Below are 21,804 nucleotides of genomic sequence, written 5' to 3'. Positions count from 1 at the left end.
TCCCAGTTTGAGTTCCAGAGCACTCTGAAGCAGCAAGTTTTCATTAAGGATAGCCCTGCACTTTTCAGCTTTCCCTCAACCCTGATTGGTCTGCCAGTCCCTGACTTTGAAGAAAAGCCCCACAACATGATGCTATCAACACTATTCTTCACCATTGGAATGATATTGTGCAGGTGATGAGCAGTGCTTAATTTCCTCCAGATGTGACACTTGGAATTGAAGCCAAAACATTCAGTCTTGTTTCTCATAGTTTTGAGAGTCCTTTAGGTGCCTTTTTGCAAACTCCAAGTGGGCTTTCATGTTGTCTGGCCACTCTGCTATGAAGCCCACATTTGTGCTGTGTTTCAGTGCCGTTTGTCCTTCTGAAAGTTTCTTCCATCTTCACACAGGTTTTCTGGAGCACAGCCAGAGTGACCATCAGGTTTCTGGTCACATATCGTACCAAAGCCCCTCTCCCTCGAGTGCTCAGTTTGGCTGGGCTGCCACCTCTAGGGAAAATCGTGGTTGTTCAAAAACTTAATCTGTTTAAGAATTAGGAGGGCCTTGGGAACCGTCAGTGTTGCAGAAATCTTTTTAGCCTACCCCAGTTCTCTGCCTACACTCTTAAAAACGATGGTTCTTTAACAGCACTTTAAAATTCTTTATCAGGTTGTGTGGCTCCTTGTATAACTATTGCTTGACAAAGCACCATTGCATTCTGAGATGGCTGCTCTGCCTATGAAGTTTGTTCTTTGTGCTCAGACAAAGTCCTAATATGTAGAAAAACAAACTGAAATATTTAGTGTGTGGTGGGCTAACTAGCAGGACACTAGCAGATTAAGAAAAGCTGAACTTAGCCTGTGTTACTGGACGTACCCGTGTGTAGGAATAGTCCTTTTACAATAAGTACTTATTGGTATTTCACAAATCTGTTCATGGTTATTTACTGTATGGAGACACATCTAAGTGAATACACAGCTCTTTCAGGAACCTTCAAGAAGATTGGTCTTTTGGGAACCAAAAATAGTTCTCCTATGGCATTGTTCTGAAGAGCCACTCTGGCAGCTTTATTTTAAAGAGTGTAGACAGAATTATGTCTCTGAGCTCTGCAGGCAGTTCCTTCGACCTCATTGCTTGCTTTTTGCTGTGATACATGTTGTCAGCTGTGGACATTCTATAGACCCGTGTGTCTGTCTTTCCTAATCGTGTCCAATGAATTGAGCTGACCACAGGTGGATTCCAAACAAGGTGACGAAACATCTCAGTATTGATAAATAAAATAGGATGCACTTGAGCCAAACTTCAACTATCATAGCAAAGGGTCTGAATACTTGTGTCAATGTGATATGTTTTGTCTTGGTAGAGTAATATGTTGCTCTACTTTCCCCTTTTGTATTATTAATATGTAGCTTTTGTCAGAATGCCTCAGATCTCACAGACTTACCACTGTTTATAAGGTGTTGTACCATATAACTTCTCCCCAGCTTCCCTTCTACATCTATAACCTCAGGCAATTAGGTGTAGTAAAAGACAAGCAGGAGTTACGTTACACATAAAATAATGTATTATTGATAATATTCATAAATAATAACAATATGCAAAGTACATTTGAATATTGGCAACCATACAGCCTGATAAATGGTGATGTGTAGTTTCAGGTGGCACACAAACTTGTTAGTTACTTAAAATGTCTCTAGTTAACTCCTCATTTTGTGGTCAGTTTTCTTCAGAACAGGCCGTGTGCCTGTCTCAATATGGCTGCCGAGCTGTGTTCTTCATTTTGTTGTCCTTGTCAGTTAATGGTGTGAGATGGTCATTCATCAGTTTGGAAAGAGAGAGAGTGAGGGAGTGAGCATAGTTATAGGTTTTCTGTCCAACCCCTAGAGCCAATAGGACATCATGGTACTTAAAGGCTTCTGATACAAGTCAGTTCCAAGCAGCCATACTTCAGACCAAATTGGGTAGAACATCTTCACACCTGCCCCCCAAACCATATGTTAAGGTAGAGCTTGGCAGTTAGGCAGCCTGGCTTTGTGTGGGGGTTGACAGAGAGACTTTAGCAGAGAAACATTTACCAAACTTGTTTCAGGCACTTCTCCCCCAACCCTATCGTAAAATTCAAAGAGACCCCATTCCTAAAAGGGGGGGTAAATATGAATGCTTCTCACTAATGTAACACTAATATTACATTGCTTTGCCTGAGTTACAAATAAAGACATACAAAATATTTATCAACTTGTATGCAAAATTTCACATCACAACAGTGACATTTCAGGTTTTTATTTTTAATAAATTTGCAAAACTTCCTAAAATCCTGCTTTTCACTTTGTTATAGTGAGATACTGAGTATTGCTTGATGACAGAAATTATTAATTTAAATGATTTAAGCATAAGGCTCTTATAGAAGTATTGCAAACAGACCTCAAAGTCCAGAGAGTTTACTATTCAAGTCCTGACTGGCTAAAAAAAATAAAAACTAAAAAAAAATTTATAAAAAAGAAAAAAAACATGTCCTGGGTCGTGCAGACAACCACAAGTACCTTCTCAGTCTTCTTGTCAAGAGGAGGTTCACCACAAGAACTGCATGAAAGGTAACTTGGGGAAAGGTGAGGCCTTGTACTAGAAGGGCATCTAATCTGTATGTTCTCCTCCATGTTGGGACACCTCTAACTCAAAGAGGAAGAGGAGCAGCCACAGGTCTGCATCTGCCCAGCAAGATACTTTAGAAAGAGGCCCAGACCAGCCTTCAATAGTCTGACAACTAACTACAGGAAGGGATGGACCCATACTGGATGGGTAACAAGTCTGGGCACCTCTTACTCTGAGATGAAAGACACTCAGTTGCAGACCTGACTTTGTCCACCAAGTCACATTTAAGAAGAGCCTTAGACCAGCACACAAGACTCTAAGTAAAAGGGACCCCAGAAGTCTTAGTCCTGACATAGGGATGATGTGACTGTTTTTTCTCTGTAGTCTGAACATCTCTTACTTTGAGGAGGAAGCACATCAGCAGCAGAATTGACTCTGTCTACTACAGCGCTGCTCTGGACCAAAGTGATCTGCGTTCTGACAATTAAATTAAACAGAACACGGAGAGGGGCGGAGCCACATTTCATAAGGGTAATTGATCTGTCAGTGCGCTCCCAAGCTTGGATGAGGGAAAGGAGATTAAGCTACAGACCTGAGTCCACTTGCTTAAGTTGCCCTGACAAAAATGCTAGAGTCTGAAAACTAAATTAAATTGGACAATATAAATCCTGGAGCCGTGTTTGAGAAGCGTGACTAATCTATTTTACTCTGCCAAGTCTGGACACTTCTTACTAAGAAGTGGAAGAAGATCATCTGCCCACCGAGACACCTTAGAAAAAGAGTTGCATTCTAGTAAGACATGAGAAAGTAGGGACTGACTCCTGCTTGGAAGAGAGTGAGTGAGGCAGAGAGAAACGGGGTCCAGTCAGTGGAAGCTGTATTTGTATGTGGTTCTCGCCCAAGACCTTCAGAATAATCGGCCTGTTCATATTTCTCTTTGTCAGTAACTTAGTCCTTTTTATAGGAAAGAAATTTCACGTTCATTGAAATGCAACTTTATAATAGCATCTGAATTGCAGTTCTTTTTACATACGTAACATGCAGCTGTTCAAGAATGGCATCAGAAAATCAGAAGATGACACTGACATGACTGACACAAAACTTCTACAAGTGAGCATCAATGTGCGATGCTGACATTAGGCAGAGGGTTGTACTCTGTACACAAGACATTGCAGAGTTCCTAGACGGGCCAACCTGCTGCCCTTGTCCAATATTTATGTGTATTCAAATCCAGTAGGGTTTAATTAAATACAAGAGGGTGTCCATCTGTTGTGTAGCTTCCCTGGACCATTTTCACTATATATTTAATTTTTATTTACTATATTTCTTGTTCTTTTTATTTTGAATATTATGATAGCGTCATCAAGGCACCATTTTGGAATTTCTTCTAACATACTTGCTGATAATTTGTCGAATCCTTGCATATGAGAAGGACCTTAGGGACGTGTCCACTCCGACTCCATCTACAACCAGACAGTGTACAGAAGCCATCAAGAGAGCTAATAGGATGTTAGGTTATATTAAATTTAGATTAGATTAGATAAACTTTATTAATCCCAAAGGGAAATTCACAGGCATACAGCAACAGAAACATAAAAATAATGATACAGACTCACAGGACAAATAATACAGCCAATCAATCAATATGTAAATAAAAATAAATCAATGTGCATTGTTCACACATTTCAAAATGGGATTTCAAAATTAACTTAACAAGTGCCCTGGGACGAACCACTGAAATGCCTGATAGCAGCAGACAGAAAAGACCCTCAGAGGTGGAATGAGCCTGTGGCTAAAAGTGCTCCAAGAGACATGGAGGGGATTTTTCATGATGGCATCCACTTTTGCCGCCATTCTCTTTTCCACAGTAGTTTCCAGTGTGTCCAGGGTTTGCTCTGTGATGGTGCAGGTTTTCCTGATAAGTTTATTCAGGCATTGTGCTTCTTTTGAGCTCAAGTTTCTACCCCAGGAGACCACAGCATAGAATACCACACTGGCTACTCTGGACTGATAGAACATTTCCAGTAGTGCACACATCAAAAGACCCGAGTCTCCTTAGCAAGTTTGGTGTGCTTTGGCCCTTCTTATACAGCACCACTGTGTTGACAGACCACTCCAGTTTGTCATTTATATGGACCCCTAGGTACTTATAGCTCTGTACCAATTCCACGCCCCTCGCCTGAATGGTGACAGATCTCAGATGCTCCTTGGCACACTTAAAGTCCACCACCAGCTCTTTTGTCTTGCTGATGTTGAGTTGCAAGTTGTTGTCCCTGTGCCACAAGGCAAAGTCCTCCATAACTTTCCTGTAATCTCTGACTTTTTTCCATTATTAATGTAGCTTATGATGGGACGAGCCATCTGAAAATTTCTGCAGATGGCAACTGCTGGTTTTGTACTGGAAATCTGTTATATAGAGGGTGAAGACAGAAGAGTTCCCTGCTGTGCTTCAGTATCACACACCACAATCTCTTTTGGTCAGGTAGTCTATGATCTAGAAGATTGCAGGGGTTTCAAGAAGCAAAGCCTTGAGCTTTGTCCCCAGTCAATAAGGCAGAATGATGTTAAAGGCACTACAAAAGTCAAAGACCATTACTCTGACTGTGGTACCAGCTTCGTCCAAGTGGGAGTAGACTCTGTGGAGCATGGAGATGACAGCATCCTCCACACCTACAGTATATGTGTCTGATAGGCAAACTGCAGAGGATCAAGATGTTCTGGAACCAGAGGTCTTGAGTAAGAGCAATTGGACTGAAGTCCTTGGGATCAGTGGAATTACCTTTCTTTGGCACTGGGACCACAAAGTATGTTTTCACAGCTGGAGAACCTTCTGCAAATTCTGGGAAAGGGAGAACAGGTGTTTTAGGACCCCACCGAGCTGGCTGTTTATCTGGGTGTGAGATGCCTGCGAGATTTCTGACCAGTCGGCCAGTTCACACTGAAAAGAGCCCATCGCCAAATACCCTATGGTTGTTAAAACCTGTAATGGACCAGAGATCATGTGATTTGTGCCTGATGGTGTGTGTAACGCAGGCTTCAATTCGGCATACAACTCCAAGAGGATAGCTCTAGCAAATTTAAATTAGCTTATAAGCCATTCATCTTCATGAGTCAAAAAATTATGGCAGTCCCTGATAGCCTCCCATTGGCGATATCCTCCAAAAAGGCTAATGCTGTTATGCCCTACAGCACACAACACTCCCTTTTTAGAGATAAAAGACAAGCTACATACTTACACAATTAAAAGAACCCAGGTTACTGTTACATGGCTTCGGATTTATTTCATGTTGACTACACTCTTGCCATGGGGCGTTTGGTTTGATTTTTCTGGTTATTTTACTGGTACTTTTGTATTCCCAGGCACAATTCTTAAATTTCTAAACCGCCAATCACCTTTAGTCTTCTGGCATGTTGGGTCTCCTACAAAATCAGTACAAAGGCAGAATAGGTATATATAAAAAAAAACAAAGGGTATCATGTCTGAGACGTTCCTTATATTTTTGCAACTAAGAAACACCACACTGTTTATGAAAAAAGGAAACAAAGAAACATTTAACTATTAAGTAGGCGCTTGCATATTTATTGAAATACTACTAAAATAGCCAAAATACATCAGGATACTTATAGTGCATTATTAAAGATCACGTTATTACAAAAGCTTGCATTATCAACCATATACATCTGCAGATACAGAATATCTCAACATATAAATGCTGGAACTGCCTAATACTGTCACTGGCTATGTACAACACAGCTGGCATTCCTAGTCTAACATAACAGGAGACAATCTTAAAGAAATAAGATTAAACCCAAAAAAGTGCATGCATTAGTTTAAGTAATAAGCTTAGTTCAACACAAGTTGTAAGATTGCACTGTAAAGGAAGATCTAAGAATAGTTAAGCTACAGTGGGCTTTCAGACCACAACATCAAAGCTGTAGATGGCATGAATGAAAAGGGAAGCAAGACAAAACTGCTTATACTGTGTACATTAACTTACTGTTGAAAATTAATCTGCAAACTATATTAAAATTATTCATTGTTTTCTTTGTACTGTATATGATTAAAATAAGTCACACTTACTGGTACGAACTACTGTAAATGTTTTAGTAAAGCACTTGCACTGAATATCCCAAGATTATATAAATCGAATAATAATAAAGAAAAATGAAAATAGACTGAAAGAAATTAATCTATTGTCATTCCGGTAAATTATTTAGAAACATGGACACAAGTGTGTAAGAGATCAGGGGTGTTGTATCAGTTTGTAACACAAGATGATTTCATCAATCTGTCTTTATTATAAAAACAAGTAGGAAAAAAAATATAGATCTACCTATGAAGTTTCACTTAATTATAAAATAGTTCTGCTCAGTTATACAATTTTGCATTACAGTATGCAGCTCTCTGCTACATAATATTCCAAACATATATATTAATAGTGGTTAAAAAATACATGAATTGCATTGTATCAGTCATTCTTTAAATAAAGCTCAGGATTGCAATTATATGAGACTACAAAATGATGCCGGATGGGTTAAAACTGATATTTTTTTGAAGCAAAAGGTTTGAAATTTCTAATTATCTTTCCCGAGACACGAGTAAGTTCTATTATCAAAGAACGAAGATTTAAAAAAAAAAAAAAAAAAGAGTTGCTGCATTTGATGCTATTAGATGCTAAAACTCCTCATAAAAAAACCCAATCGCAATTCACATTACGTTTTTCTAAGTAAAGATTTAAAGTGCTGAGCTTGGGGATTTATGCGATAAGGGAAAAAAAATAAAAAATAAAAAGCTTGAGGGGACACTCACAAATATTTCAATGCACACGACCACTGTCCAGTTTTGCATTTGGAGGAATAATCATTAAGTCGCAGTTTTGTGATGCTCCCTTTCCTAGAAGTCTTGGGCAAAATACCTTTTTATTTAATAGAGGACCATCTGCATCTCTGCATTTTAACCTGTAGTCAATAAAAGCCACACAGAAGACAACAAGAAAAACAAGTCAGTCCAGACCAAGTAACAACAACCAGACGACAAAGCACCAACACCTTCTTAGAATATGGAAAAAATAACCCATCAGAGCTACTTTACCAAGGAGCATATTGAAAGTCCAAAATAGCACCATTCATCAGTGTCTCAAATCCGTGGCAGCATCTCAATCACTTACCACAAGGAAACAATGCATTTCTACATCTATATCTATACATTAAAATAGACATGGTTAACGTATGGGGTTATACAAGCAAAATTAAGGGAAAAAAAAGCCAAAATTCTAACTAATAAGCTAATAATGGCTAAGTGAAAAGTGGGGACTCTCAGCCTCAGTAGAACACTGGTAGACTATAATATAAAAGTGCAGTAAAAAAACAAAAAAAAGTGAAAAATAAAGAAACACCAGGTTTAACATCATGTCGTGGAAAAGCGGAAGACATGCTGCTACAAGCCGAAACAGGCCACGGGGCCCACCTGTAGTGTTGTAAACATGGACTCACAACGTGGAGATTGTATTGTTGTAGCTCAGAACTGTCAGAATTTGTCTTCATTTGTGTTTAGACCAGTCTTGCTATTAAAAAAAAAAAAAAGGGAAAACAAAAAAAACGGAAATCAAAAACAACTGTCAGCAAGGCTCAGAGTCCCTAACAGGCCTAAAACATTATTAAAAAAAAAAGACTACAAACAAAAAGAGAAACAAAAAAAGATCCCATATTATTTGTTATGGTCTTATCTACATCCACACACCAAATTAACACAAATGGAAGATACGTGATTAAAAGAGGTAATTGTTTTTTTTTTTTTGTATATATTTTTTTTTTGTTTTCGAGTATGCAAAGCATCTTCAGCCTTCTCCAGGAGAAAGGAAGGAAGTTCTTGTCTTCTTGCTTCCCTTGGGTCCAGCTAAGGAGGGAAGCCTCAAAACATCCCTGGTGATGAAAGAAAAGGAAGAGAGTGTGCAGTTAGCAGGAAGGTTTGTGACAGCTGGTGAATGCTCGTATGTGAGCTTTAACGTAAATGATCAACTGACAGACTCTTAAAGGACAAAAGACGGTTCATGACAGGTAACACTGATGTTAAAGATCACTTCCTTGAAGCTTTTTGGTCAGACTCGTTTTGGTACTCCTGAAGTTTCTTTCTGTTCCAGAGGTCTTCCTTGAACCACTAATTTATAAAAGGACTATACATGCTCAGTGTCTAAAATGATAGAACCTAATGATTGAAGGTTTATTACTAATTGACATCAGGGTGTGCATTAAGATGACAAGACAGGGTTTCCTGAAGATGCTTAGCTTCCTTCAGTGATTCATTTTTTTTTTCCCTGCCATTCTCTAACTGGCATAAGGCGTATAATCCTTACACTATTAAAATGCCACTCTTCTTTCTTGGAGTCAGCTCAGTTTTGCTTTTACCACCCACCCATTCACTCATCATTTCATGTCGTCAAGAAACCTTACAGACATACCTTTGGGATCTGCATGAAAAGTGCAGGCACACACAGGGACAACACACAGCTTCCCACACGCACACAATGGATTCAGAAAATGTTCAGACTGTTCATTTGACATTTTTGTCCATCAATTTACACTCAAAATCGCATAATGACAAAGTGAAAAAATTTCAGAAAGGTTTGCAAAGTTTTTAAAAATCAAAAAGTATAACCTCTCATTTATACAAGTTCAGACCCTTAATTCAGTACTTTGTAGAAGCCCCCTTTGCAGCAATTACAACTTCAGGTCTTCTTGGGGAAGTCTTTACAAGCTTTTCCCACCTGGATGTGAACGGTTTATTCCATTCATCCTGGCAGATCCTCTCAATTTCAGTTAGAGTGGATGGGAAGCATCTGTAAACTGCCACCTTCGAATTGGGGTTCACAGACATTGTTGCAGGTCTCCATAATATTTCAGGAGATATCACCAGTGGAGGAACTTGATAATGTTATAAAGTTCATGCATTCAATGTTGATTTAAAACTGGTACAAATTACAACACTGAATTGGCATTAAATCCTAAAATTATATTTGCCCAATCATAAAACGGACTTGAATAAATACCTGCCATCAAGAAACAGTAACAATTACTAACAGTGTCCTTGACCGTTCTGTTTCCACTGTAGTAGCAACTTGGCATGCACTTATTTTGTTCTGTTTCATTGTGGCTTACCTCTATCACAATTAGAAACGATCGTGGGCATATTATAGTTCTGCCTTTTTAAACAAAATGTAAAGATTTGCATTAATAAAATGTATTGTTATCAGTTCATTCCAGATCTACTGCCACATGTACACAATGCATTGAAATTCTTGTCTACATGTTTGACCAAAATGGCGCAGGCTGCCATTTTCCTTGTCCGGTGGCCCATATCTCACTTCACTTGTTATGTATAAGAGAACATTACAAAATAATAGGTAGTTGTGAGTGAAACAGCTATGTTTCCTTTCCCATCTAATTTCATGAAATTGATAATTAAATATTGTTTTGCGTGTAATCTTACAACTATGAAACTCACTAAAAAGGGTATTTTGGCATTTAAACAGTTTTTTGATGGGATTGAAAGAAAGGAACATTGCTTATTAAGGGTTTGGAAATCCCATACACCCCTATGGGGCCTGTTCTCAGAAAAAGATCTAGACAAAAATAAATGTGGAAAAAAAAACTGTGGGGAGGAAACAATCATATATACTGAAATAATTATCTCCCTGAATAACCAAGCAGGAGGAAGCTTGTTCATTGCATCTTTAATTTCGCTTCCTGAAAAGGGAGCACCCCGTCACAGCTGTCTGCCAAGGAAACGTTCTCCAAGCAGAGGTGCCACAGAATGGTTACAGAACAAAGTTAACAGTCTCATATTTACAAACAACTGAATTTACATAAAAGCTGAATTAATGCTTACAAAACACCTGACATTTACTCTGACTGGTACATTAGAATACACACCTCTTATACACCTAAATACAAGTCTAATTTTGCTGCATTCTTTGTCTTTCTCAATAGCTCTTAAGTTCAGCTCTTATCCTTTAACAGAAACTGTGTACGTGAAAACTATCAACTCCTACATTTACTTTCATCATCACCTAGAACTTTCTGTCTCCTTGTTGCTCACACACCCTAGCTTGCTTAACTCTTTATGCTACTTCTAAGAAAAATGTTATATTTTAATATGGACAGCATACCAAAACACATCATACATAAGAAGTATATTACCCTTAGATAACATACATTTATCCATTGATCTCCTTTACTTTCTTTCACAACTGCCTTTAAGAAATTCAACATGGCTAAACAAAATATACAATCAGACAAAATGCCATACTCTTAGACAAAATCTGTAATCCAATAAGACAATGAAATTGCTATGCTCATTAGTTGAGAATAAAATGCTGTGCCTGTGGTATTAGGTAAGGTCCTGCTTTGGCCAATAAACCTTGTGCATACTGATGGAGTCCTCTCATCAGCTCCAATGCTTTTCTTATGACTGATGGGAACTGTAGTCCCTATACTGGAGCTGCCTTTTGGGTTTTCCTTCATCATTACAACCACTCTCCTTGATAGGCCATATTGGCAATGGCAATGCACATGCAAAATTTCACGAAAATCGGTTATTGCGCAATTGGTGAGCAGATTACAATTTTATTTATAGTATATAGCAAAACTGAACACAGCCCTGGTCAACATCACTAAAATGTTAAATGACTCAAAATTGTATCATCCTTCAATAACTGTGTTACAAAACGCTTTAACTTAAAAAGTATTAAAACAAACTGGTTAGACAGACTATATTGAACATACATTGAGCTTGTACTTTGAGGCCTGTAACAAAAGTAAGTAAACCTGGGATTTCCAACTCAGGCTAATTGCATGAACAAAGTTATAAAATAACCTGTGAATAACACAGCTTTCTCAATATTAACATGGGTTGCGTCTAATGTGGTAATTGCCTGAACAATATTTACAAACCAGATTGTGAGACTTAATAAAGATGGGAGATGTGGACAAGGGCATCAGTAGGCTACTGAACAGAAGTCGAAACACAGAAGGTAATAGAGAAGCCATACTACCAATAACATCCTCAAAAAATTTAAGCAATCTTGAACTGAAAAATGGATGGGCAAATGCTTCTGACTTGGAGCAAGAACTATCTGTGTGAATTGTGTATCAGTAACTACTCAGAGAGTGCAAAGGACACCCATGAAGTCAGCATTTGTTGCTCACAAAATGACACAAAACTGCAAGATTAAACGTAGCCAAAGAACATTAAAACAAGCCTGATGAGCACTGGCAGCGCCATCTTTGGTCAGATGAAAACAAAATACATTTGTCAGATGGGGTCCAGCAGGTTTGGTGTGGACCTGACCAGGACTACCACAACAACTGCATGGAGGTAGGAGTGTAAAAGGTGAAATTATATTAAGGATGGAAACATGAATGCTGGTTTGTATACCCAAGCACTGAATGAAAAGATGGCTCCCAGTCTCGAGAAGTTTGGTGGGAGAGGAGTTTTCAAACATACCAATAATCCCAAACACACTGAAAAAAATCCCACAAACCTTTTTAAAAAAGTAAAAACTATAACCTGTGCAAGTATTTCTCCTGACTTGAATCCAATAGAACACCATTAGGGTACTTAAAGTGGAAGGAAGAGAACAAAAATCAAAAAACCCCTCTAGCATACAGTAACTAAGAAGAATCGTATATGAAGAACGGCAGAAAATCTCTCCCCAGATATGTGTAAGAGGATTGAATCTGCCATCAAAAATTAAGGAGGGCATATAAATTATTAAAACATCTGAATCAGTGTAAGCCACATTAATTTGGGGTGCTCATAAGAAATGCAGCGATTTACTTCATGAGGTAGAAGTAGATCATAAACAAGAATAGTTGTGCCAGATATTTAAATTATTAAAATCTATGCATTTGAACATTTAAAGTCTAAATATTCTCAACTGTAATAGAAATTTGTCATTTTTCACTTCAAATATCAAAAATAACATAATTTTCATAATCACTGACCTTACAATAGTCTAACACGATACTCCACATGCTCTTATAGGACTAGGACCACCAGCAAAGAATCAGATATTAAAAATAAATATACAGTATTCATGGTCATCAAATCAAAATCAGCCATATCACAAATGCATAAAACAACACTTCAAATGCCTTTATTAACAAACTCCATTTTTTTACAGTTTTATAAAACAAAACACTAACTTTGACCCCTTGTATCTCATTAAAGAGTGAGCTCCTTGGGTCAGTTGATGTAACACACACAGCTTCAAGTCCTTCTAATCATTTTTGCTGAAGACAATTATTGGTTTACTCTTTATCATTAGGGTGTAATTTTCTGCATAAAAATATGGTCCAAAAATGGCCTAAAAATAAGGGGTTTCCATGTCTAGAGGGGCAAAAGTGGGTGGGGGTAACCCCAAAATGCTCTATGCATTGACAAGTCGAACGGTTTATCATATGTGGGGAAATTTCTAGTACCGGTGAGTCAGGAGGAGCTGAAAAAAAAAAACAAGTGATTTTAATGTGTTCATACATGAATAAATAAAAGAATGGAATCTCATTGATCTTAAATATGGACCTTTCATTTTTGTTTAGTTAGTTAAATGTTTCTGTTTTTAAATTAATTGCTTTCATTCTTCTTGGGCTTTGACAACAGACAAACAAGAATGTATAAAATGGCCAGGATACGCACATATTATCAGCTGATAGTCATTGAGTTGGGTCATTTTCACATATTCACTCAGAATCCAATCAAATTTCATTTACTACAACTATCAACTGTGGCAGACAACCGGGGACCTTGCCCCACCAGGACACCTGGAGAAGGGAAGGAGCAGGACAGGGGCAATATCTTTCCAGGGGCACAAGAGGGCAGCCCCCCTGGATTGCATCAGGGCCACGGATATGGAGCTTGGAAGCTCAACCCTGTGGGGGACTGTGGCCACCTGGATGGTTCCAGAGCCATGGACTGCAACACTTCCGCCACACCAGGAAGTGCTGCCGGAACAGGAACCAGGTACACCCAGAGTGCTTCTGGGTTCTCATGCAGCACTTCCGCCACACCAGGAAGTGCTGCAGGATGGTCATCAGGGTGCATTATCAAAGGGGCTGCCTCACTCCAAACAGGGAGCCGGAGTCAGATAGAAGAGGACAGAACTTGCGAGAGAGGAGTGGAGGCGGCAGAAAAAGAGGCAGAAGAAGAAGAGAAAGGACAGAGCCTTGTGGTTTGAGCATTGTGGCTGGTTGGTGCACTGTGTTCTGTGTGCAGAAAATAACAAACGTGTGTGTTTTTGAGAAATTGTGAGTTGGTGTCTGTCTGTGTCGAGGCTGATCTTTCCATACAACATACATCTGTACATCCATCCACTTTCAAACTTGCCTAATCCAATTTACAGATGTGAGGGGACAATGCCCACCCAAGCAGTATCGGGCGCAGTCTGGACAAGCTCATCACAGGGTCCCACACCAGGCCCATTTACAGTCAATAATTAATTGGCTTTGCATGTCTTTGGAAATGCAGGAGGAAAAACCTGAGTACTTTAAAGGAAAGAAAAAAAAATACACCCAGAAATGTATTAACTTGCAAACACCCCACTGAGAATGATGGGGCTGGGCAGTTAAACCCAGAAGAAGCGGCAGTAACCACTTTGTTAGCATGCTGCCTACCAGTGAACCCTATCTGATTAATTTATTTACATCATCCTAGATGGGGAGTTTTATTTAAGGGGAACCAGTCTTTGTAAAGAGTGAATCATGCTAAAAACAAAGTAATGAGTAATCTTTAAATATAATGGCAGAAAACAAAAGATATAATACAGTTCACAGCATACTGCTAACAATTAAAAAAATAAGGCCACTGCCTTTAGTAAACTGGCAACAAAGTCAATGATAAAACAAAAGCTGAGACAAGTCTTTACAAAACAAACGCTTTGTTCCCAACACATTAAAAAATAGGCACCAATCAATGCAGATTTTAGTAACTACTCAGAGAGACTGAATTAATAATATTTGGGCTGGGAGGTCGGCTAATGAAGTGCTGTTCGTTGTTATATCTCTGTGCAGGCTAAGACAGTTAACACAAGGCCAGCACTGTTAAAGCTACAGGAGAAATAAATTTCCCTTTTTTCGCCCCCAAAGACTTATAAAAAGCCATAAAATTAGGCCTGCAGCCGAGAAAAATATAGGAGAGACCAGAGGAATTATTGCCCGCGCCAGCTGTTACACTGAACACATTCTCTACAGATATATCCATGCATTCGTTTTTAAACTTTTGACAATCCCATGATCAGAAGAAGAGGGATATATAACAAAGAATATATTAAGTGGTTACCCAGACAGAATTAAAAAAAAAACAGTTTAACAACAGAAGGTTTTCTTTAACCATTTTGAGGGTCTTGCTAGAGGTCATCTGGGGTCCAGGCAAACATCCTAACAGTGTGAGGTTTGTTGAGCTTATGCTAGCTGTGAAAACAGTTCTACCCTTCCTATTGCAAGACAAAGTGCATTACCCAGAGGAATTTGTCTCTTCATCTGCAGAAAAAGTCTACAATGAAAAATTACAGCTTTGTGACAGGAAACTCCTAGGCAATAATGTTTCTGTTTTCAATAATCTCTGTGTTGAAGGCTCACCTGCTCCATTAGTATTGCTGAATAGCATGGAAAGATAAAATAGGTGATTGGCTCCCATGTAGGGACACATCTTAAAACAGGCAACACTGCTATAGAAAGTGTTAATAGTAAACACATTACTATCTGTTTATTATAAATTAAACTAACAAAGAGAGAGATGGTATGGTGTTCAAAAATAAAAAGGAAATTTTAAATATATTTTACAGATCAATATACTGGGATGGTAAAGTTGTTACTGCAACTTCTTCACAGATTTAGCATTCTGGAATCTAATCTCAAATTTGTTTGCCATCTTTGTGTAATCTGCATGTAACCCCCCCCCCCCCCATGTCTGCTTGGGTTGTCAGACAATTCCAAATTGGCTGAGCATATTATGTTATGTTTATAGGTGGAAGATTGTCATTTACCCCTCTTACATTATCTATAAAAATCTACAGGGAGGAAGGATAATGAAACACAGCATGTGTATCTCACAACTTTATGCCAATAAATGCAACCATTAAAGGATGGGTGAATTGGTGGAACGTTCTGTCATCGGCAGTCTGAGTGCCATATTGTTACTTACGGCACACATGGACAGGTGACTAGGTTGAACAGGTGAAAGAATTACCCAAACTTTCATACCTTCTTTATAATGTATAATCAATGCTTGACTCGGGTGGCAGCTTTTCTAGCATTGTCTTCACATAAAGTAAAAATCTGCAGTACATTAGGCATTCTATCTGTGAGTGACACTGTTGAGGATTGCTCTAATGGACGAGCAGGCAGAAAGCAAAGATGGAAGGAGTTTCTGCAGTGATAAAGAATCCCAATGCCCAGCTGCTATGGTGTATTTAACAACTTCCACACCACATTATGCATAAATTACCCTGAAGAGTTTGCTGCTATGGTGAGGAACAGCTACCAACTGAAGAAAAGGGAACACATCTGTTGTGCCTTCTATGATGAGTTTCCAAACACAAACATCTGCTATTGAAGGTGAACGAGAACAACTAAAAACAGAACAAAATAGCGTAGCATTACACACATAAACAATTATCTTTAGCTTGCATGGAAAAGTTAAATTGCTTTACTAATTCACTCTAAGGACTCTACTGTATGGAGGAGACAAATAACTTCTGTAGTTCTAGCTGTGTAGCAATGCTTCATTCATGAAAAATCTAGCACACTGGATAAACATACTGGTGTTTTTCTCTGGGTTTCTTCTACAATCATCCAAAGGTGATTAGATTTACTTTTTATTAAATAAAATTAGTAACTTATCATGATACCGGAGATGTGTTGCTTGGACATGAAGGTTAAGAATTTCCCTGTACTCTGTACACATGACAATACCAATACTGTACCTGTGATCAATTTTATGAAATATTTCTTATTTTGAAAGGCTCTGTGATTCTGAAATGTACTGTGCTATATAAAGATATGTCTGTGCTAATTAAGTTGGTAGTTTTGTTTTGTAAGTAATCCAATAAATGAGGAACTCCTTGCTTCCCCTGTTGTCAGCCACATTATTGAAAGTAGATAGTGTAATACCATCAATCTCTTTTTATTTGTTATGGCACCCAGAACATGACAATAGCGGGTCAGGTAACCATAAGGTGATAAGGGTTAGTCAGTGTTGCTTGAAAATTACATGGTGTGCTTCATAATTGTTCATCGTAATTCCTCCATACAACTATCAAGTATATACTGTAAATTGAACCTACAGTTCTTAGTTTTAGGAAGATGAGTTTACTAGCTTAGATCAGTAACTGCAGTGTGTTTTAAATCATGAGGTGGAAATACAAATCATTGAGAAAAATACAGTAATTTAGTTATAAAAAAAGAAAATAACAAGTCTGGGTTAACAGTCACTTATACGGTCAGTGGCCACTTTTTAAGGTACATCTTCTTATTAGCATAAACATTTAGCTTCGCAAAACAGCCAATCATGTGGCTACAACACAGTATATATAGAAAGATTAGGGGCTTTAGTTTTTGTTTGACCAAACAACAGAATGAGTAAGACATGTGACTTTGACTGTGGTATGATTGGGATTTGTCAGGCTGCAATGCATTGTTAGTCATTAGGAATACCATAACTAACCAAAAGCAGGTAATATGACATATCTGTAATAATAATAAATAATAAAAAAAAAAAAAAAACTTTGAATCATCTGTTTCTGAAGCAGTGGGAAACTAAAAAGTATGCAAAAAAAAAAAAGGAAAACACATCAGGTTTCATTCTAATACTACACTACACTTGTGACACGGCAGGTTCAAATTTGAATTTTGATATTGTAGTGAATTTACAATAAAAATGTATTCTTTCTTTTACTTCCCTGTGTGTGGCATCATACCAGATTATTTTCTTGTGGCAGCATAGAGAAAAATGACAATCACACAACATGGTAACTCTCTATAATGTTTACAAATGAAAACAGAAGTTATCCCCACAAAGATCAAACATACCTCTGAAAGACTTTCATGATTGTGTGTGGCCTAACGTCTCAGGCTGAAGTTGTTTTCTGTAATGGGGCATTCTGTAAGAAAATTAAAGACAACATAGACATTACAGAGTTGGAAAATTGGGACTGACTGGTGAACATCAACCCAAACAAACTGAATATTTCAGATTCATTTTAAAAACAATTGTTACTTATAAAGCTTAACATCCTTTATGATGAAAGCAAGTAATAAAAGGGAGACATTTCCACCATAAAGGAAAAGCATAAAATCAATCCATCACCTCTATTGCAATGTCAACTCCATAGTTCTATCTCAGTAAATATATATATATATATAATAAAGAAATGCAAAAATCACAAGAGGATGAGTAAGGAGAACTACAGTTAAATCAAATTAAATGCACTTTGTATCTTAAATAAAAATAGGAACCACCACCAGAATCAGATAAAAAAAGAAACAAATAATCAATATTTCATGATAAAAACCTGAACATTCACTCACAAATCTATAAAATTGATTTGGGCTCCTATTTACAGCCATGCACAGCATGTATCCATTAAGAATATATTTTAGTTTTGAGTTGCTAGGCAGCACAGTATTCCAGAAAGGCCACGCAAAAGTAAGCATCATCCACTTTTCTGGATCAAACTTCAAGACTAAATGGTAGTGCTTTTTGAGCATTTATATGATAGATAGATAGATAGATAGATAGATAGATAGATAGATAGATAGATAGATAGATAGATAGATAGATAGATAGATAGATAGATAGATAGATAGATCTGTATTTGACTTTTTACAGAAGCTCAATAAATCAATTAAATAAAAATAATAAACAACAACTGTCCTCAAATACACACCAGAACTACTAAAAAGAAAGTAAACTTCTGCCATGACTAAAGATAAAAATGAGCCATCACAGTGAGCCATTCTAAAGGCGTATTTCTGTTGGTTTGAAGGAGCCCCAGCAGCGTTTCTTGACCCAACAACTGTCCTCAAATACACACCAGAACTACTAAAAAGAAAGTAAACTTCTGCCATGACTAAAGATAAAAATGAGCCATCACAGTGAGCCATTCTAAAGGCGTATTTCTGTTGGTTTGAAGGAGCCCCAGCAGCGTTTCTTGACCCACTTCTGCTGAATAAATTGTCGGCTAAAAATACTCAGTGTTATTGTGTCATACAGAGGAAGTGCTGTACTTTTCATAATGGCCATCACTTTTCTCTTCATTTTCATCCTAAAAACTAAGACAGCCTTCTTAGTTAGCTTGTTCATTAGATGGACATCTGTTGAGGTGATGTTACTGACCCAGCACACTATGTTGTAGAAAATCACACTGGCCATTACAGAGTTGCAGACAATGTGAAGGACATCACAACCCACAATAAAGAGTCGGCTCTTCCCTTCCTTATATAGCTGCTCTGTGTTAGGTGACAGGAAACAATTTTAACAACTTTTATGTTACTCTGTATACCTTACTAATTCATGGATGGATGGTTTATCAGATTCTTTTTACTATGGGCGGCCCTACTGGTAGCACTACCAATCATAAATCTTGCATTCTGGTTTAAATTATGTGCCCAGCTGTTGTCTGTGTTTGAGTGGACCTTCCACAGGGAACTCCAATCATCTCCTACATCCCCAAAGGCATACAAATTAGGATGATCTGCAATTCCAAACTGGCCATGTGTACATAAGCATGGGCGCATTTGGGACTGGGCCTTGTGACGGAGTGATGCCCTGTCCAGTGACATTTCCTTAATGTGTCTATTGAATGTTGCATGGAAGGCGGGAAAAGCACCCTTGGAATGGTGTGGTGGTGATCCTCATATTTAGCAATAGTGACTAGAGAGTCTATTCCAGTTACAGAGGGATCAAACTCCTCAGCCCCCTGGGTAAGACACAAGCAATGGTGCTGGAGGGAAGAATCCATCCAAAGGTTGAGCCAAAGATACAGGAGGAACAATGTGGATTCCATCCTGGCTGTGGAAAAGAAGGCCAGCTCTTCTCCATGGTGCAGCTGCTGGAGGGTGAATGAGAGTATTATAACCCAGTCTAAAAGTTTTGCAGATTAGAAAAAAATATATGGCTGTGTGCCTTAGCATATATTGTGCAGATGCTGCAGGAATATGGGGTAACAGGGCCGGTCTTGTGTGATATTTGTTCCCATATGAATGCAGTGACAGCTATAGGTAATGACCAAAAGAAAGATTATGAGTGCAAGTGGAAGAAATGAGGTTTCTTCGCAGAGTGACAGGGCCGACACTCTGTAATAAGGTAAGAAGCTCAGTGATTCAGGAGAGCCTTAAAGTAGTGTCACTGCTCTTCCGGATCTATAGGAGCCAGTTGGGGTGGTCGCAATGGGTGAAGACCTGTAGCAGACCTAAGACACGCTGGTGGGATTAGGGCTGCCGCCACCATTAAGGCAAATTAGGCATTTGCCTAGGGCACAGATCATGTTTAGGGGTCAGGGGGGTCTTTCCAGCAACACGGGGTAGCTACCGAATAGTCGGTCGGTGCATTAATAAGCTTGGCCTTGGGCACAAAATAACCTAGCACCAGCACTGGGTTGGATTATATCTCTCAACCAGCTTGGGAACACCTGGCATTTTCCCATGAAAAGCTGGAATTTGTAGCTGGGAATAAAAGCCTGGGCTGACCTACTTGGCCTGCTGCCACCACAACCATCACCAGGAAAAGCAGCTGAGAAGAGGAGATGAGACTTTGTGTCACATGTGGACCAGGAATGGGCTACATAAAACCCTAAAAATATTTTGCAAAAGCTTCAAAGAAATATTTGTATATAAAGCAGTGTGTAAAATATCCCGTAGTAACAAGGGTGTCCTGTTAGTGCTCTGTTTCTGGCTGAACACTAAAATCTTACTCTGTACAGTACTGTGGGATATACAAGAAGTTGGCTACAGAGAATGATAGCAATTATGGTGTGCATACTTTAAGTAGACATACTGTATCAAACATATATGCAATCTGCAAACAAAAGTCACACCACCTTGTACATCTGATCAGTATCACACAGAACAGCCATTTCTCATGACACAAATGCACTTGTGTGCGGAACAGCAGAAGCCACCAAACTAATCTGCAGTAGCAATGCTGATGCTTGTTCAATTTTGTTTGAAATATCTTGATTTGGGTGACTTTCGTTTTCCTGTTTTACATTTTTTTAGAAGTAAATCCAAAATTTACAAGCACAGAACCTTCTTTTGTCTTTTCATTTTGGAATCGTGTTACATCTCTAGCTAAGAAGGATATTTCATTACTGGCACTGATGTGATTGTGTGCCTTGAAACACCCTGCCAAAGACCAGACCCACATTCTAGTTAATTAAGATCACAGAAGCCTAGAACATGCCATTTTGATGCTAAAGCAAGCTAAGATAAATGGACACCCCATATTAATTACCTTCCTCTTAAATTTGCATTCCAGCATAATTTTTCGCAAAACCAATAAGTAGGAAATGAGTGATTTACCACATTATATTTGTAAAATATATATTCAGGGAACCCCTAAAACTGATTTTTTGGCTTTGAGGGGTCCCGTGTTTCATACATCAACATAAACTTACATCACTTACAGTATATCTCCATCCCCTCATCCTGGGGAAACTGAAAGAGTACCATGGCAAGTTGGACATATCAGATCACCCTATTGCAGTAACAGTGTCCGGCTCCCATATGCTTGGGGAACTTGTAAGCACTTACAGAAAAAAAGACAGAGGGGTTGTTGTTCTGGGTGTGTCGCTATGTATTCTCCCATTGGCCCTTGCTTGATCACTTCCTGTGTGAAGTGCACAGGACACATTAATATTACATGTCCAAACCACCTCGACTAACTTCTTTCTATGCTTCTCTCTATTTACTGACCTACTGAGAAATCCGTCCACGTTCTTGAGCTATTCACTATAACACCAATCATTCTGGTTGTTCATTCTCATGATCTCATTGTTTTTGCCACAACACACATCTCATGACGATAGGTAAGGATGGAGATGGACACCGAAGTAAAAATTTTGGATGCAGCTAAGTGAAGGAGATTGACAGCTAAGTGAAAAGATACATTCAAGAAATCAGTTCTCACTTTACCAGCACAGACCATTACAAAGCCTGCTGTCACTGCATTAATTCGCTGGTCACTCA

The 21,804-nt window shown here is 38.5% G+C and overlaps 1 long non-coding RNA gene across 1 annotated transcript in view; it reads right to left on the bottom strand.

Annotated features, from left to right (window-relative positions):
* Window positions 1–6,119: 6,119 nt before the first annotated feature.
* The window catches only part of LOC114654342 (uncharacterized), a 42,773-nt gene continuing 27,088 nt past the window's right edge, over window positions 6,120–21,804 (bottom strand). The window contains exons 3-4 of the long non-coding RNA XR_003716696.2: window positions 17,650–17,720; window positions 6,120–8,490 (exon numbers count right to left, since the gene is read on the bottom strand). This is a non-coding gene — a long non-coding RNA (uncharacterized LOC114654342). The remainder of the gene's footprint in view (window positions 8,491–17,649; window positions 17,721–21,804) is intronic.

Source organism: Erpetoichthys calabaricus, chromosome 7, assembly GCF_900747795.2.
Source record: "Erpetoichthys calabaricus chromosome 7, fErpCal1.3, whole genome shotgun sequence".
Lineage (NCBI taxonomy): Eukaryota > Metazoa > Chordata > Cladistia > Polypteriformes > Polypteridae > Erpetoichthys > Erpetoichthys calabaricus.
This window is presented reverse-complemented; position numbering and strand designations above follow the sequence as displayed.